The 18,306-nt window shown below is 41.8% G+C and overlaps 18 pseudogenes; all 18 read left to right on the plus strand.

The window, feature by feature from the left end:
• The first annotated feature begins 220 nt into the window (after window positions 1-220).
• Window positions 221-339, plus strand: LOC137110086 (5S ribosomal RNA; annotated as a pseudogene).
• An 857-nt stretch (window positions 340-1,196) lies between these two features.
• On the plus strand, window positions 1,197-1,315 carry LOC137110588 (5S ribosomal RNA; annotated as a pseudogene).
• Window positions 1,316-2,172: 857 nt separating this feature from the next.
• LOC137111377 (5S ribosomal RNA) lies at window positions 2,173-2,291 on the plus strand (annotated as a pseudogene).
• Window positions 2,292-3,148: 857 nt separating this feature from the next.
• Window positions 3,149-3,267, plus strand: LOC137110844 (5S ribosomal RNA; annotated as a pseudogene).
• An 867-nt stretch (window positions 3,268-4,134) lies between these two features.
• On the plus strand, window positions 4,135-4,253 carry LOC137110848 (5S ribosomal RNA; annotated as a pseudogene).
• An 857-nt stretch (window positions 4,254-5,110) lies between these two features.
• LOC137110794 (5S ribosomal RNA) lies at window positions 5,111-5,229 on the plus strand (annotated as a pseudogene).
• Window positions 5,230-6,086: 857 nt separating this feature from the next.
• On the plus strand, window positions 6,087-6,205 carry LOC137111388 (5S ribosomal RNA; annotated as a pseudogene).
• Window positions 6,206-7,062: 857 nt separating this feature from the next.
• On the plus strand, window positions 7,063-7,181 carry LOC137110219 (5S ribosomal RNA; annotated as a pseudogene).
• Window positions 7,182-8,048: 867 nt separating this feature from the next.
• LOC137110224 (5S ribosomal RNA) lies at window positions 8,049-8,167 on the plus strand (annotated as a pseudogene).
• An 857-nt stretch (window positions 8,168-9,024) lies between these two features.
• Window positions 9,025-9,143, plus strand: LOC137110020 (5S ribosomal RNA; annotated as a pseudogene).
• An 857-nt stretch (window positions 9,144-10,000) lies between these two features.
• On the plus strand, window positions 10,001-10,119 carry LOC137110221 (5S ribosomal RNA; annotated as a pseudogene).
• An 867-nt stretch (window positions 10,120-10,986) lies between these two features.
• Window positions 10,987-11,105, plus strand: LOC137110849 (5S ribosomal RNA; annotated as a pseudogene).
• An 857-nt stretch (window positions 11,106-11,962) lies between these two features.
• Window positions 11,963-12,081, plus strand: LOC137110225 (5S ribosomal RNA; annotated as a pseudogene).
• A 1,834-nt stretch (window positions 12,082-13,915) lies between these two features.
• Window positions 13,916-14,034, plus strand: LOC137110389 (5S ribosomal RNA; annotated as a pseudogene).
• Window positions 14,035-14,902: 868 nt separating this feature from the next.
• LOC137110032 (5S ribosomal RNA) lies at window positions 14,903-15,021 on the plus strand (annotated as a pseudogene).
• Window positions 15,022-15,888: 867 nt separating this feature from the next.
• On the plus strand, window positions 15,889-16,007 carry LOC137110366 (5S ribosomal RNA; annotated as a pseudogene).
• An 868-nt stretch (window positions 16,008-16,875) lies between these two features.
• On the plus strand, window positions 16,876-16,994 carry LOC137110390 (5S ribosomal RNA; annotated as a pseudogene).
• Window positions 16,995-17,851: 857 nt separating this feature from the next.
• On the plus strand, window positions 17,852-17,970 carry LOC137110043 (5S ribosomal RNA; annotated as a pseudogene).
• Window positions 17,971-18,306: the final 336 nt, after the last annotated feature.

The raw sequence follows: 18,306 nt of genomic DNA on the forward strand, positions 1-18,306 counted from the left end.
ATTCTGTTGGAACATCTCGATCCTGGATTTTGGTTTGGGGATCGGAGAGGGAACATGCTAATTTATCTTTGTATGTTGCACCCTGACCCCCTAGACAGGGGCGTAACAGACCAGTACAGTTATAGTACTTTGTACGTTGCCACATTTATCTTCTTCTTAGCAAGTGTCATGCATTCTGCTTCTCCAGCGTTTTTAAGAGCTGTTGATGATATCAAATGCAGCTTACGGCCACACCGCTCTCTAAGTGCCCGATCTCGTCCGATCTCGGCAGCCAAATAGAGCCGGGCCTGGTTAGTACTTGGTAGGAAGACCGCCTGGGAATACCAGGTGCTGTAAGCTTTTTTGCTTGGTTTTAAGGTCAGCACAAGCTGGTGTTACTGCCTATTTATTCGTAGAAATTGTTCTATATTTTCATCAAATTTTGTTCTTTCATTGCTGTTTTGCTACTTTATTGGTTTGCCAACCATCGTGCTTCATTACTAGTAGACCATGTTACGGTCCTGGCCATATGTGTTGTTTTTATTTTCTTGTTCTTATAGGTGCCCTGCCTGATTGGCCGGATTGGGGGGCAGTACAGGAAGCTGATTGGTCCATCCTACACTTCCTGGAGTTTTAAAAGTACGGTTCCCAACAGCTAGCGAGGCTCTTTCTGGCATCAGCACCTGTTTGCTGTTCTTGGTTTCCAAACCTTATTTAGCATTTTTGAATTGTTAGGTTTTGTGCCGTGGTTTTGTTTATAAATTGTATATTTTGTAAATAGTATTAAATCTGTAGGGGTGAACTGCCATTTTCTTTGGACTGTTTTCACATTAGGGAGTTAGGGTTAGCGACTGTCTTTTGGTTTGTTTATTTCTATCAGGCTAGCTAGCACTCTCTGTGGGAAATGGCTTATTTTGTTTATTATGTTGGCCTTGGTTCGCCCTGAGTTGTAGTGTCATGTTTTGTTTGACACTTTCTTTCGTTTAAAATAAATATCATTCTGTTGGAACATCTCGATCCTGGATTTTGGTTTGGGGATCGGAGAGGGAACATGCTAATTTATCTTTGTATGTGGCACCCTGACCCCCTAGACAGGGGCGTAACAGACCAGTACAGTTATAGTACTTTGTACTTTGCCACATTTATCTTCTTCTTAGCAAGTGTCATGCATTCTGCTTCTCCAGCATTTTTAAGAGCTGTTGATGATGTCAAATGCAGCTTACGGCCACACCGCTCTCTAAGCGCCCGATTTCGTCAGATCTCGGCAGCCAAATAGAGCCGGGCCTGGTTAGTACTTGGTAGGAAGACCGCCTGGGAATACCAGGTGCAGTAAGCTTTTTTGCTTGGGTTTACGGGCAGCACAAGCTGGTGTTACTGCCTATTTATTCATAGAAATTGTTCTATATTTTCATCAAATTTTGTTCTTTCATTGCTGTTTTGCTACTTTATTGGTTTGCCAACCATCGTGCTTCATTACTAGTAGACCATGTTACGGTCCTGGCCATATGTGTTGTTTTTATTTTCTTGTTCTTATAGGTGCCCTGCCTGATTGGCCGGATTGGGGGGCAGTACAGGAAGCTGATTGGTCCATCCTACACTTCCTGGAGTTTTAAAAGTACGGTTCCCAACAGCTAGCGAGGCTCTTTCTGGCATCAGCACCTGTTTGCTGTTCTTGGTTTCCAAACCTTATTTAGCATTTTTGAATTGTTAGGTTTTGTGCCGTGGTTTTGTTTATAAATTGTATATTTTGTAAATAGTATTAAATCTGTAGGGGTGAACTGCCATTTTCTTTGGACTGTTTTCACATTAGGGAGTTAGGGTTAGCGACTGTCTTTTGGTTTGTTTATTTCTATCAGGCTAGCTAGCACTCTCTGTGGGAAATGGCTTATTTTGTTTATTATGTTGGCCTTGGTTCGCCCTGAGTTGTAGTGTCATGTTTTGTTTGACACTTTCTTTCGTTTAAAATAAATATCATTCTGTTGGAACATCTCGATCCTGGATTTTGGTTTGGGGATCGGAGAGGGAACATGCTAATTTATCTTTGTATGTGGCACCCTGACCCCCTAGACAGGGGCGTAACAGACCAGTACAGTTATAGTACTTTGTACTTTGCCACATTTATCTTCTTCTTAGCAAGTGTCATGCATTCTGCTTCTCCAGAGTTTTTAAGAGCTGTTGATGATGTCAAATGCAGCTTACGGCCACACCGCTCTCTAAGCGCCCGATCTCGTCCGATCTCGGCAGCCAAATAGAGCCGGGCCTGGTTAGTACTTGGTAGGAAGACCGCCTGGGAATACCAGGTGCTGTAAGCTTTTTTGCTTGGGTTTACGGGCAGCACAAGCTGGTGTTACTGCCTATTTATTCATAGAAATTGTTCTATATTTTCATCAAATTTTGTTCTTTCATTGCTGTTTTGCTACTTTATTGGTTTGTCAACCATCGTGCTTCATTACTAATAGACCATGTTACGGTCCTGGCCATATGTGTTGTTTTTATTTTCTTGTTCTTATAGGTGCCCTGCCTGATTGGCCTGATTGGGGGGCAGTACCGGAAGCTGAGTGGTCCATCCTACACTTCCTGGAGTTTTAAAAGTACGGTTCCCAACAGCTAGCGAGGCTCTTTCTGGCATCAGCACCTGTTTGCTGTTCTTGGTTTCCAAACCTTATTTAGTATTTCTGAATTGTTAGGTTTTGTGCCGTGGTTTTGTTTATAAATTGTATATTTTGTAAATAGTATTAAATCTGTAGGGGTGAACTACCATTTTCTTTGGACTGTTTTCACATTAGGGAGTTAGGGTTAGCGACTGTCTTTTGGTTTGTTTATTTCTATCAGGCTAGCTAGCACTTTCTGTGGGAAATGGCTTATTTTGTTTATTATGTTGGCCTTGGTTCGCCCTGAGTTGTAGTGTCATGTTTTGTTTGACACTTTCTTTCGTTTAAAATAAATATCATTCTGTTGGAACATCTCGATTCTGGATTTTGGTTTGGGGATCGGAGAGGGAACATGCTAATTTATCTTTGTATGTTGCACCCTGACCCCCTAGACAGGGGCGTAACAGACCAGTACAGTTATAGTACTTTGTACTTTGCCACATTTATCTTCTTCTTAGCAAGTGTCATGCATTCTGCTTCTCTAGCGTTTTTAAGAGCTGTTGATGATATCAAATGCATGTTACGGCCACACCGCTCTCTAAGCGCCCGATCTCGTCCGATCTCGGCAGCCAAATAGGGCCGGGCCTGGTTAGTACTTGGTAGGAAGACCGCCTGGGATTACCAGGTGCTGTAAGCTTTTTTGCTTGGGTTTACGGGCAGCTCAAGCTGGTGTTACTGCCTATTTATTCATAGAAATTGTTCTATATTTTCATCAAATTTTGTTCTTTCATTGCTGTTTTGCTACTTTATTGGTTTGTCAACCATCGTGCTTCATTACTAGTAGACCATGTTACGGTCCTGGCCATATGTGTTGTTTTTATTTTCTTGTTCTTATAGGTGCCGTGCCTGATTGGCCGGATTTGGGGGAAGCACAGGAAGCTGATTGGTCCATCCTACACTTCCTGGAGTTTTAAAAGTACGGTTCCCAACAGCTAGCGAGGCTCTTTCTGGCAGCAGCACCTGTTTGCTGTTCTTGCTTTCCAAACCTTATTTAGCATTTTTGAATTGTTAGGTTTTGTGCCGTGGTTTTGTTTATAAATTGTATATTTTGTAAATAGTATTAAATCTGTAGGGGTGGACTGCCATTTTCTTTTGATTGTTTTCTCTTGTTTTCACATTAGGGAGTTAGGGTTAGCGACTGTCTTTTGGTTTGTTTATTTCTATCAGGCTAGCTAGCACTTTCTGTGGGAAATGGCTTATTTTGTTTATTATGTTGGCCTTGGTTCGCCCTGAGTTGTAGTGTCATGTTTTGTTTGACACTTTCTTTCGTTTAAAATAAATATCATTCTGTTGGAACATCTCGATCCTGGATTTTGGTTTGGGGATCGGAGAGGGAACATGCTAATTTATCTTTGTATGTTGCACCCTGACCCCCTAGACAGAGGCGTAACAGACCAGTACAGTTATAGTACTTTGTACTTTGCCACATTTATCTTCTTCTTAGCAAGGGTCATGCATTCTGCTTCTCCAGCGTTTTTGAGAGCTGTTGATGATGTCAAATGCAGCTTACGGCCACACTGCTCTCTAAGCGCCCGATCCCGTCCGATCTCGGCAGCCAAATAGGGCCGGGCCTTGTTAGTACTTGGTAGGAAGACCGCCTGGGAATACCACGTGCTGTAAGCTTCTTTGCTTGGGTTTACGGGCAGCACAAGCTGGTGTTACTGCCTATTTATTCATAGAAATTGTTCTATATTTTCATCAAATTTTGTTCTTTCATTGCTGTTTTGCTACTTGATTGGTTTGTCAACCATCGTGCTTCATTACTAATAGACCATGTTACGGTCCTGGCCATATGTGTTGTTTTTATTTTCTTGTTCTTATAGGTGCCCTGCCTGATTGGCCGGATTGGGGGGCAGTACAGGAAGCTGATTGGTCCATCCTACACTTCCTGGAGTTTTAAAAGTACGGTTCCCAACAGCTAGCGAGGCTCTTTCTGGCATCAGCACCTGTTTGCTGTTCTTGGTTTCCAAACCTTATTTAGTATTTCTGAATTGTTAGGTTTTGTGCCGTGGTTTTGTTTATAAATTGTATATTTTGTAAATAGTATTAAATCTGTAGGGGTGAACTACCATTTTCTTTGGACTGTTTTCACATTAGGGAGTTAGGGTTAGCGACTGTCTTTTGGTTTGTTTATTTCTATCAGGCTAGCTAGCACTTTCTGTGGGAAATGGCTTATTTTGTTTATTATGTTGGCCTTGGTTCGCCCTGAGTTGTAGTGTCATGTTTTGTTTGACACTTTCTTTCGTTTAAAATAAATATCATTCTGTTGGAACATCTCGATCCTGGATTTTGGTTTGGGGATCGGAGAGGGAACATGCTAATTTATCTTTGTATGTTGCACCCTGACCCCCTAGACAGGGGCGTAACAGACCAGTACAGTTATAGTACTTTGTACTTTGCCACATTTATCTTCTTCTTAGCAAGTGTCATGCATTCTGCTTCTCCAGCGTTTTTGAGAGCTGTTGATGATGTCAAATGCAGCTTATGGCCACACTGCTCTCTAAACCCCCGATCCCGTCCGATCTCGGCAGCCAAATAGGGCCGGGCCTTGTTAGTACTTGGTAGGAAGACCGCCTGGGAATACCAGGTGCTGTAAGCTTCTTTGCTTGGGTTTACGGGCAGCACAAGCTGGTGTTACTGCCTATTTATTCATAGAAATTGTTCTATATTTTCATCAAATTTTGTTCTTTCATTGCTGTTTTGCTACTTTATTGGTTTGCCAACCATCGTGCTTCATTACTAGTAGACCATGTTACGGTCCTGGCCATATGTGTTGTTTTTATTTTCTTGTTCTTATAGGTGCCCTGCCTGATTGGCTGGATTGGGGGGCAGTACAGGAAGCTGATTGGTCCATCCTACACTTCCTGGAGTTTTAAAAGTACGGTTCCCAACAGCTAGCGAGGCTCTTTCTGGCATCAGCACCTGTTTGCTGTTCTTGGTTTCCAAACCTTATTTAGCATTTTTGAATTGTTAGGTTTTGTGCCGTGGTTTTGTTTATAAATTGTATATTTTGTAAATAGTATTAAATCTGTAGGGGTGAACTGCCATTTTCTTTGGACTGTTTTCACATTAGGGAGTTAGGGTTAGCGACTGTCTTTTGGTTTGTTTATTTCTATCAGGCTAGCTAGCACTCTCTGTGGGAAATGGCTTATTTTGTTTATTATGTTGGCCTTGGTTCGCCCTGAGTTGTAGTGTCATGTTTTGTTTGACACTTTCTTTCGTTTAAAATAAATATCATTCTGTTGGAACATCTCGATCCTGGATTTTGGTTTGGGGATCGGAGAGGGAACATGCTAATTTATCTTTGTATGTGGCACCCTGACCCCCTAGACAGGGGCGTAACAGACCAGTACAGTTATAGTACTTTGTACTTTGCCACATTTATCTTCTTCTTAACAAGTGTCATGCATTCTGCTTCTCCAGCGTTTTTAAGAGCTGTTGATGATGTCAAATGCAGCTTACGGCCACACCGCTCTCTAAGCGCCCGATCTCGTCCGATCTCGGCAGCCAAATAGAGCCGGGCCTGGTTAGTACTTGGTAGGAAGACCGCCTGGGAATACCAGGTGCTGTAAGCTTTTTTGCTTGGGTTTACGGGCAGCACAAGCTGGTGTTACTGCCTATTTATTCATAGAAATTGTTCTATATTTTCATCAAATTTTGTTCTTTCATTGCTGTTTTGCTACTTTATTGGTTTGTCAACCATCGTGCTTCATTACTAATAGACCATGTTACGGTCCTGGCCATATGTGTTGTTTTTATTTTCTTGTTCTTATAGATGCCCTGCCTGATTGGCCGGATTGGGGGGCAGTACCGGAAGCTGAGTGGTCCATCCTACACTTCCTGGAGTTTTAAAAGTACGGTTCCCAACAGCTAGCGAGGCTCTTTCTGGCATCAGCACCTGTTTGCTGTTCTTGGTTTCCAAACCTTATTTAGTATTTCTGAATTGTTAGGTTTTGTGCCGTGGTTTTGTTTATAAATTGTATATTTTGTAAATAGTATTAAATCTGTAGGGGTGAACTACCATTTTCTTTGGACTGTTTTCACATTAGGGAGTTAGGGTTAGCGACTGTCTTTTGGTTTGTTTATTTCTATCAGGCTAGCTAGCACTTTCTGTGGGAAATGGCTTATTTTGTTTATTATGTTGGCCTTGGTTCGCCCTGAGTTGTAGTGTCATGTTTTGTTTGACACTTTCTTTCGTTTAAAATAAATATCATTCTGTTGGAACATCTCGATCCTGGATTTTGGTTTGGGGATCGGAGAGGGAACATGCTAATTTATCTTTGTATGTTGCACCCTGACCCCCTAGACAGAGGCGTAACAGACCAGTACAGTTATAGTACTTTGTACTTTGCCACATTTATCTTCTTCTTAGCAAGTGTCATGCATTCTGCTTCTCCAGCGTTTTTAAGAGCTGTTGATGATGTCAAATGCAGCTTATGGCCACACCGCTCTCTAAGCGCCCGATCTCGTCAGATCTCGGCAGCCAAATAGAGCCGGGCCTGGTTAGTACTTGGTAGGAAGACCGCCTGGGAATACCAGGTGCTGTAAGTTTTTTTGCTTGGGTTTACGGCCAGCACAAGCTGGTGTTACTGCCTATTTATTCATAGAAATTGTTCTATATTTTCATCAAATTTTGTTCTTTCATTTCTGTTTTGCTACTTTATTGGTTTGTCAACCATCTTGCTTCATTACTAGTAGACCATGTTACGGTCCTGGCCATATGTGTTGTTTTTATTTTGTTGTTCTTATAGGTGCCCTGCCTGATTGGCCGGATTTGGGGGAAGTACAGGAAGCTGATTGGTCCATCCTACACTTCCTGGAGTTTTAAAAGTACGGTTCCCAACAGCTAGCGAGGCTCTTTCTGGCAGCAGCACCTGTTTGCTGTTCTTGCTTTCCAAACCTTATTTAGCATTTTTGAATTGTTAGGTTTTGTGCCGTGGTTTTGTTTATAAATTGTATATTTTGTAAATAGTATTAAATCTGTAGGGGTGGACTGCCATTTTCTTTTGATTGTTTTCTCTTGTTTTCACATTAGGGAGTTAGGGTTAGCGACTGTCTTTTGGTTTGTTTATTTCTATCAGGCTAGCTAGCACTTTCTGTGGGAAATGGCTTATTTTGTTTATTATGTTGGCCTTGGTTCGCCCTGAGTTGTAGTGTCATGTTTTGTTTGACACTTTCTTTCGTTTAAAATAAATATCATTCTGTTGGAACATCTCGATCCTGGATTTTGGTTTGGGGATCGGAGAGGGAACATGCTAATTTATCTTTGTATGTGGCACCCTGACCCCCTAGACAGGGGCGTAACAGACCAGTACAGTTATAGTACTTTGTACTTTGCCACATTTATCTTCTTCTTAGCAAGTGTCATGCATTCTGCTTCTCCAGCGTTTTTAAGAGCTGTTGATGATGTCAAATGCAGCTTACGGCCACACCGCTCTCTAAGCGCCCGATCTCGTCCGATCTCGGCAGCCAAATAGAGCCGGGCCTGGTTAGTACTTGGTAGGAAGACCGCCTGGGAATACCAGGTGCAGTAAGCTTTTTTGCTTGGGTTTACGGGCAGCACAAGCTGGTGTTACTGCCTATTTATTCGTAGAAATTGTTCTATATTTTCATCAAATTTTGTTCTTTCATTGCTGTTTTGCTACTTTATTGGTTTGCCAACCATCGTGCTTCATTACTAGTAGACCATGTTACGGTCCTGGCCATATGTGTTGTTTTTATTTTCTTGTTCTTATAGGTGCCCTGCCTGATTGGCCGGATTGGGGGGCAGTACAGGAAGCTGATTGGTCCATCCTACACTTCCTGGAGTTTTAAAAGTACGGTTCCCAACAGCTAGCGAGGCTCTTTCTGGCATCAGCACCTGTTTGCTGTTCTTGGTTTCCAAACCTTATTTAGCATTTTTGAATTGTTAGGTTTTGTGCCGTGGTTTTGTTTATAAATTGTATATTTTGTAAATAGTATTAAATCTTTAGGGGTGAACTGCCATTTTCTTTGGACTGTTTTCACATTAGGGAGTTAGGGTTAGCGACTGTCTTTTGGTTTGTTTATTTCTATCAGGCTAGCTAGCACTCTCTGTGGGAAATGGCTTATTTTGTTTATTATGTTGGCCTTGGTTCGCCCTGAGTTGTAGTGTCATGTTTTGTTTGACACTTTCTTTCGTTTAAAATAAATATCATTCTGTTGGAACATCTCGATCCTGGATTTTGGTTTGGGGATCGGAGAGGGAACATGCTAATTTATCTTTGTATGTGGCACCCTGACCCCCTAGACAGGGGCGTAACAGACCAGTACAGTTATAGTACTTTGTACTTTGCCACATTTATCTTCTTCTTAGCAAGTGTCATGCATTCTGCTTCTCCAGCGTTTTTAAGAGCTGTTGATGATGTCAAATGCAGCTTACGGCCACACCGCTCTCTAAGCGCCCGATCTCGTCCGATCTCGGCAGCCAAATAGAGCCGGGCCTGGTTAGTACTTGGTAGGAAGACCGCCTGGGAATACCAGGTGCTGTAAGCTTTTTTGCTTGGGTTTACGGGCAGCACAAGCTGGTGTTACTGCCTATTTATTCATAGAAATTGTTCTATATTTTCATCAAATTTTGTTCTTTCATTGCTGTTTTGCTACTTTATTGGTTTGTCAACCATCGTGCTTCATTACTAATAGACCATGTTACGGTCCTGGCCATATGTGTTGTTTTTATTTTCTTGTTCTTATAGGTGCCCTGCCTGATTGGCCGGATTGGGGGGCAGTACCGGAAGCTGAGTGGTCCATCCTACACTTCCTGGAGTTTTAAAAGTACGGTTCCCAACAGCTAGCGAGGCTCTTTCTGGCATCAGCACCTGTTTGCTGTTCTTGGTTTCCAAACCTTATTTAGTATTTCTGAATTGTTAGGTTTTGTGCCGTGGTTTTGTTTATAAATTGTATATTTTGTAAATAGTATTAAATCTGTAGGGGTGAACTACCATGTTCTTTGGACTGTTTTCACATTAGGGAGTTAGGGTTAGCGACTGTCTTTTGGTTTGTTTATTTCTATCAGGCTAGCTAGCACTTTCTGTGGGAAATGGCTTATTTTGTTTATTATGTTGGCCTTGGTTCGCCCTGAGTTGTAGTGTCATGTTTTGTTTGACACTTTCTTTCGTTTAAAATAAATATCATTCTGTTGGAACATCTCGATCCTGGATTTTGGTTTGGGGATCGGAGAGGGAACATGCTAATTTATCTTTGTATGTTGCACCCTGACCCCCTAGACAGGGGCGTAACAGACCAGTACAGTTATAGTACTTTGTACTTTGCCACATTTATCTTCTTCTTAGCAAGTGTCATGCATTCTGCTTCTCCAGCGTTTTTAAGAGCTGTTGATGATGTCAAATGCAGCTTATGGCCACACCGCTCTCTAAGCGCCCGATCTCGTCAGATCTCGGCAGCCAAATAGAGCCGGGCCTGGTTAGTACTTGGTAGGAAGACCGCCTGGGAATACCAGGTGCTGTAAGTTTTTTTGCTTGGGTTTACGGCCAGCACAAGCTGGTGTTACTGCCTATTTATTCATAGAAATTGTTCTATATTTTCATCAAATTTTGTTCTTTCATTTCTGTTTTGCTACTTTATTGGTTTGTCAACCATCTTGCTTCATTACTAGTAGACCATGTTACGGTCCTGGCCATATGTGTTGTTTTTATTTTGTTGTTCTTATAGGTGCCCTGCCTGATTGGCCGGATTTGGGGGAAGTACAGGAAGCTGATTGGTCCATCCTACACTTCCTGGAGTTTTAAAAGTACGGTTCCCAACAGCTAGCGAGGCTCTTTCTGGCAGCAGCACCTGTTTGCTGTTCTTGCTTTCCAAACCTTATTTAGCATTTTTGAATTGTTAGGTTTTGTGCCGTGGTTTTGTTTATAAATTGTATATTTTGTAAATAGTATTAAATCTGTAGGGGTGGACTGCCATTTTCTTTTGATTGTTTTCTCTTGTTTTCACATTAGGGAGTTAGGGTTAGCGACTGTCTTTTGGTTTGTTTATTTCTATCAGGCTAGCTAGCACTTTCTGTGGGAAATGGCTTATTTTGTTTATTATGTTGGCCTTGGTTCGCCCTGAGTTGTAGTGTCATGTTTTGTTTGACACTTTCTTTCGTTTAAAATAAATATCATTCTGTTGGAACATCTCGATCCTGGATTTTGGTTTGGGGATCGGAGAGGGAACATGCTAATTTATCTTTGTATGTTGCACCCTGACCCCCTAGACAGAGGCGTAACAGACCAGTACAGTTATAGTACTTTGTACTTTGCCACATTTATTTTCTTCTTAGCAAGGGTCATGCATTCTGCTTCTCCAGCGTTTTTGAGAGCTGTTGATGATGTCAAATGCAGCTTACGGCCACACTGCTCTCTAAGCGCCCGATCCCGTCCGATCTCGGCAGCCAAATAGGGCCGGGCCTTGTTAGTACTTGGTAGGAAGACCGCCTGGGAATACCACGTGCTGTAAGCTTCTTTGCTTGGGTTTACGGGCAGCACAAGCTGGTGTTACTGCCTATTTATTCATAGAAATTGTTCTATATTTTCATCAAATTTTGTTCTTTCATTGCTGTTTTGCTACTTGATTGGTTTGTCAACCATCGTGCTTCATTACTAATAGACCATGTTACGGTCCTGGCCATATGTGTTGTTTTTATTTTCTTGTTCTTATAGGTGCCCTGCCTGATTGGCCGGATTGGGGGGCAGTACAGGAAGCTGATTGGTCCATCCTACACTTCCTGGAGTTTTAAAAGTACGGTTCCCAACAGCTAGCGAGGCTCTTTCTGGCATCAGCACCTGTTTGCTGTTCTTGGTTTCCAAACCTTATTTAGCATTTTTGAATTGTTAGGTTTTGTGCCGTGGTTTTGTTTATAAATTGTATATTTTGTAAATAGTATTAAATCTGTAGGGGTGAACTGCCATTTTCTTTGGACTGTTTTCACATTAGGGAGTTAGGGTTAGCGACTGTCTTTTGGTTTGTTTATTTCTATCAGGCTAGCTAGCACTTTCTGTGGGAAATGGCTTATTTTGTTTATTATGTTGGCCTTGGTTCGCCCTGAGTTGTAGTGTCATGTTTTGTTTGACACTTTCTTTCGTTTAAAATAAATATCATTCTGTTGGAACATCTCGATCCTGGATTTTGGTTTGGGGATCGGAGAGGGAACATGCTAATTTATCTTTGTATGTGGCACCCTGACCCCCTAGACAGGGGCGTAACAGACCAGTACAGTTATAGTACTTTGTACTTTGCCACATTTATCTTCTTCTTAGCAAGTGTCATGCATTCTGCTTCTCCAGCGTTTTTAAGAGCTGTTGATGATGTCAAATGCAGCTTACGGCCACACCGCTCTCTAAGCGCCCGATCTCGTCCGATCTCGGCAGCCAAATAGAGCCGGGCCTGGTTAGTACTTGGTAGGAAGACCGCCTGGGAATACCAGGTGCAGTAAGCTTTTTTGCTTGGGTTTACGGGCAGCACAAGCTGGTGTTACTGCCTATTTATTCGTAGAAATTGTTCTATATTTTCATCAAATTTTGTTCTTTCATTGCTGTTTTGCTACTTTATTGGTTTGCCAACCATCGTGCTTCATTACTAGTAGACCATGTTACGGTCCTGGCCATATGTGTTGTTTTTATTTTCTTGTTCTTATGGGTGCCCTGCCTGATTGGCCGGATTGGGGGGCAGTACAGGAAGCTGATTGGTCCATCCTACACTTCCTGGAGTTTTAAAAGTACGGTTCCCAACAGCTAGCGAGGCTCTTTCTGGCATCAGCACCTGTTTGCTGTTCTTGGTTTCCAAACCTTATTTAGCATTTTTGAATTGTTAGGTTTTGTGCCGTGGTTTTGTTTATAAATTGTATATTTTGTAAATAGTATTAAATCTGTAGGGGTGGACTGCCATTTTTCTTTTGATTGTTTTCTCTTGTTTTCACATTAGGGAGTTAGGGTTAGCGACTGTCTTTTGGTTTGTTTCTTTCTATCAGGCTAGCTAGCACTTTCTGTGGGAAATGGCTTATTTTGTTTATTATGTTGGCCTTGGTTCGCCCTGAGTTGTAGTGTCATGTTTTGTTTGACACTTTCTTTCGTTTAAAATAAATATCATTCTGTTGGAACATCTCAATCCTGGATTTTGGTTTGGGGATCGGAGAGGGAACATGCAAATTTATCTTTGTATGTTTCACCCTGACCCCCTTGACAGGGGCGTAACAGACCAGTACAGTTATAGTACTTTGTACTTTGCCACATTTATCTTTTTCTTAGCAAGTGTCATGCATTCTGCTTCTCTAGCGTTTTTAAGAGCTGTTGATGATGTCAAATGCATGTTACGGCCACACCGCTCTCTAAGCGTCCGATCTCGGCAGCCAAATAGGGCCGGGCCTGGTTAGTACTTGGTAGGAAGACCGCCTGGGAATACCAGGTGCTGTAAGCTTTTTTGCTTGGGTTTACGGGCAGCTCAAGCTGGTGTTACTGCCTATTTATTCATAGAAATTGTTCTATATTTTCATCAAATTTTGTTCTTTCATTGCTGTTTTGCTACTTTATTGGTTTGTCAACCATCGTGCTTCATTACTAGTAGACCATGTTACGGTCCTGGCCATATGTGTTGTTTTTATTTTCTTGTTCTTATAGGTGCCCTGCCTGATTGGCCGGATTTGGGGGAAGTACAGGAAGCTGATTGGTCCATCCTACACTTCCTGGAGTTTTAAAAGTACGGTTCCCAACAGCTAGCGAGGCTCTTTCTGGCAGCAGCACCTGTTTGCTGTTCTTGGTTTCCAAATCTTATTTAGCATTTTTGAATCGTTAGGTTTTGTGCCGTGGTTTTGTTTATAAATTGTATATTTTGTAAATAGTATTAAATCTGTATGGGTGAACTGCCATTTTCTTTGGACTGTTTTCACATTAGGGAGTTAGGGTTAGCGACTGTCTTTTGGTTTGTTTCTTTCTATCAGGCTAGCTAGCACTTTCTGTGGGAAATGGCTTATTTTGTTTATTATGTTGGCCTTGGTTCGCCCTGAGTTGTAGTGTCATGTTTTGTTTGACACTTTCTTTCGTTTAAAATAAATATCATTCTGTTGGAACATCTCAATCCTGGATTTTGGTTTGGGGATCGGAGAAGGAACATACAAATTTATCTTTGTATGTTTCACCCTGACCCCCTAGACAGGGGCGTAACAGACCAGTACAGTTATAGTACTTTGTACTTTGCCACATTTATCTTCTTCTTAGCAAGTGTCATGCATTCTGCTTCTCTAGCGTTTTTAAGAGCTGTTGATGATGTCAAATGCATGTTACGGCCACACCGCTCTCTAAGCGCCCGATCTCGTCCGATCTCGGCAGCCAAATAGGGCCGGGCCTGGTTAGTACTTGGTAGGAAGACCGCCTGGGAATACCAGGTGCTGTAAGCTTTTTTGCTTGGGTTTACGGGCAGCTCAAGCTGGTGTTACTGCCTATTTATTCATAGAAATTGTTCTATATTTTCATCAAATTTTGTTCTTTCATTGCTGTTTTGCTACTTTATTGGTTTGTCAACCATCGTGCTTCATTACTAGTAGACCATGTTACGGTCCTGGCCATATGTGTTGTTTTTATTTTCTTATTCTTATAGGTGCCCTGCCTGATTGGCCGGATTTGGGGGAAGTACAGGAAGCTGATTGGTCCATCCTACACTTCCTGGAGTCTTAAAAGTACGGTTCCCAACAGCTAGCGAGGCTCTTTCTGGCAGCAGCACCTGTTTGCTGTTCTTGGTTTCCAAATCTTATTTAGCATTTTTGAATTGTTAGGTTTTGTGCCGTGGTTTTGTTTATAAATTGTATATTTTGTAAATAGTATTAAATCTGTAGGGGTGAACTGCCATTTTTCTTTTGATTGTTTTCTCTTGTTTTCACATTAGGGAGTTAGGGTTAGCGACTATCTTTTGGTTTGTTTATTTCTATCAGGCTAGCTAGCACTTTCTGTGGGAAATGGCTTATTTTGTTTATTATGTTGGCCTTGGTTCGCCCTGAGTTGTAGTGTCATGTTTTGTTTGACACTTTCTTTCGTTTAAAATAAATATCATTCTGTTGGAACATCTCAATCCTGGATTTTGGATTTAGGATCGGAGAGGGAACATGCAAATTTATCTTTGTATGTTTCACCCTGACCCCCTAGACAGGGGCGTAACAGACCAGTACAGTTATAGTACTTTGTACTTTGCCACATTTATCTTCTTCTTAGCAAGTGTCATGCATTCTGCTTTTCTAGCGTTTTTAAGACCTGTTGATAATGTCAAATGCAGCTTACGGCCACACCGCTCTCTAAGCGCCCGATCTCGTCCGATCTCGGCAGCCAAATAGAGCCGGGCCTGGTTAGTACTTGGTAGGAAGACCGCCTGGGAATACCAGGTGCTGTAAGCTTTTTTGCTTGGGTTTACGGGCAGCTCAAGCTGGTGTTACTGCCTATTTATTCATAGAAATTGTTCTATATTTTCATCAAATTTTGTTCTTTCATTGCTGTTTTGCTACTTTATTGGTTTGTCAACCATCGTGCTTCATTACTAGTAGACCATGTTACGGTCATGGCCATATGTGTTGTTTTTATTTTCTTGTTCTTATAGGTGCCCTGCCTGATTGGCCGGATTTGGGGGAAGTACAGGAAGCTGATTGGTCCATCCTACACTTCCTGGAGTTTTAAAAGTACGGTTCCCAACAGCTAGCGAGGCTCTTTCTGGCAGCAGCACCTGTTTGCTGTTCTTGGTTTCCAAATCTTATTTAGCATTTTTGAATTGTTAGGTTTTGTGCCGTGGTTTTGTTTATAAATTGTATATTTTGTAAATAGTATTAAATCTGTAGGGGTGGACTGCCATTTTCTTTTGATTGTTTTCTCTTGTTTTCACATTAGGGAGTTAGGGTTAGCGACTATCTTTTGGTTTGTTTATTTCTATCAGGCTAGCTAGCACTTTCTGTGGGAAATGGCTTATTTTGTTTATTATGTTGGCCTTGGTTCGCCCTGAGTTGTAGTGTCATGTTTTGTTTGACACTTTCTTTCGTTTAAAATAAATATCATTCTGTTGGAACATCTCGATTCTGGATTTTGGTTTGAGGATCGGAGAGGGAACATGCTAATTTATCTTTGTATGTTGCACCCTGACCCCCTAGACAGGGGCGTAACAGACCAGTACAGTTATAGTACTTTGTACTTTGCCACATTTATCTTCTTCTTAGCAAGTGTCATGCATTCTTCTTCTCCAGCATTTTTAAGAGCTGTTGATGATGTCAAATGCAGCTTACGGCCACACCGCTCTCTGAGCGCCCGATCTCGTCCGATCTCGGCAGCCAAATAGGGCTGGGCCTGGTTAGTACTTGGTAGGAAGACCGCCTGGGAATACCAAGTGCTGTAAGCTTTTTTGCTTGGGTTTACGGGCAGCACAAGCTGGTGTTACTGCCTATTTATTCATAGAAATTGTTCTATATTTTAATCAAATTTTGTTCTTTCATTGCTGTTTTGCTACTTTATTGGTTTGTCAACCATCGTGCTTCATTACTAGTAGACCATGTTACGGTCCTGGCCATATGTGTTGTTTTTATTTTCTTGTTCTTATAGGTGCCCTGCCTGATTGGCCGGATTTGGGGGAAGTACAGGAAGCTGATTGGTCCATCCTACACTTCCTGGAGTTTTAAAAGTACGGTTCCCAACAGCTAGCGAGGCTCTTTCTGGCAGCAGCACCTGTTTGCTGTTCTTGGTTTCCAAACCTTATTTAGCATTTTTGAATTGTTAGGTTTTGTGCCGTGGTTTTGTTTATAAATTGTATATTTTGTAAATAGTATTAAATCTGTAGGGGTGGACTGCCATTTTTCTTTTGATTGTTTTCTCTTGTTTTCGCATTAGGGAGTTAGGGTTAGCGACTGTCTTTTGGTTTGTTTCTTTCTATCAGGCTAGCTAGCACTTTCTGTGGGAAATGGCTTATTTTGTTTATTATGTTGGCCTTGGTTCGCCCTGAGTTGTAGTGTCATGTTTTGTTTGACACTTTCTTTCGTTTAAAATAAATATCATTCTGTTGGAACATCTCAATCCTGGATTTTGGTTTGGGGATCGGAGAGGGAACATGCAAATTTATCTTTGTATGTTTCACCCTGACCCCCTAGACAGGGGCGTAACAGACCAGTACAGTTATAGTACTTTGTACTTTGCCACATTTATCTTCTTCTTAGCAAGTGTCATGCATTCTGCTTCTCTAGCGTTTTTAAGAGCTGTTGATGATATCAAATGCATGTTACGGCCACACCGCTCTCTAAGCGCCCGATCTCGTCCGATCTCGGCAGCCAAATAGGGCCGGGCCTGGTTAGTACTTGGTAGGAAGACCGCCTGGGAATACCAGGTGCTGTAAGCTTTTTTGCTTGGGTTTACGGGCAGCTCAAGCTGGTGTTACTGCCTATTTATTCATAGAAATTGTTCTATATTTTCATCAAATTTTGTTCTTTCATTGCTGTTTTGCTACTTTATTGGTTTGTCAACCATCGTGCTTCATTACTAGTAGACCATGTTACGGTCCTGGCCATATGTGTTGTTTTTATTTTCTTGTTCTTATAGGTGCCGTGCCTGATTGGCCGGATTTGGGGGAAGTACAGGAAGCTGATTGGTCCATCCTACACTTCCTGGAGTTTTAAATGTACGGTTCCCAACAGCTAGCGAGGCTCTTTCTGGCAGCAGCACCTGTTTGCTGTTCTTGGTTTCCAAATCTTATTTAGCATTTTTGAATTGTTAGGTTTTGTGCCGTGGTTTTGTTTATAAATTGTATATTTTGTAAATAGTATTAAATCTGTAGGGGTGAACTGCCATTTTCTTTGGACTGTTTTCACATTAGGGAGTTAGGGTTAGCGACTGTCTTTTGGTTTGTTTCTTTCTATCAGGCTAGCTAGCACTTTCTGTGGGAAATGGCTTATTTTGTTTATTATGTTGGCCTTGGTTCGCCCTGAGTTGTAGTGTCATGTTTTGTTTGACACTTTCTTTCGTTTAAAATAAATATCATTCTGTTGGAACATGTCGATCCTGGATTTTGGTTTGGGGATCGGAGAGGGAACATGCAAATTTATCTTTGTATGTTTCACCCTGACCCCCTAGACAGGGGCGTAACAGACCAGTACAGTTATAGTACTTTGTACTTTGCCACATTTATCTTCTTCTTAGCAAGTGTCATGCATTCTGCTTCTCCAGCGTTTTTAAGAGCTGTTGATGATATCAAATGCAGCTTACGGCCACACCGCTCTCTAAGCGCCCGATCTCGTCCGATCTCGGCAGCCAAATAGAGCCGGGCCTGGTTAGTACTTGGTAGGAAGACCGCCTGGGAATACCAGGTGCTGTAAGCTTTTTTGCTTGGGTTTACGGGCAGCACAAGCTGGTGTTACTGCCTATTTATTCATAGAAATTGTTCTATATTTTCATCAAATTTTGTTCTTTCATTGCTGTTTTGCTACTTTATTGGTTTGCCAACCATCGTGCTTCATTACTAGTAGACCATGTTACGGTCCTGGCCATATGTGTTGTTTTTATTTTCTTGTTCTTATAGGTGCCCTGCCTGATTGGCTGGATTGGGTGGCAGTACAGGAAGCTGATTGGTCCATCCTACACTTCCTGGAGTTTTAAAAGTATGGTTCCCAACAGCTAGCGAGGCTTTTTCTGGCATCAGCACCTGTTTGCTGTTC

Source organism: Channa argus, unplaced genomic scaffold (genome assembly GCF_033026475.1).
Source record: "Channa argus isolate prfri unplaced genomic scaffold, Channa argus male v1.0 Contig009, whole genome shotgun sequence".
Classification (NCBI taxonomy): Eukaryota; Metazoa; Chordata; class Actinopteri; order Anabantiformes; family Channidae; genus Channa; species Channa argus.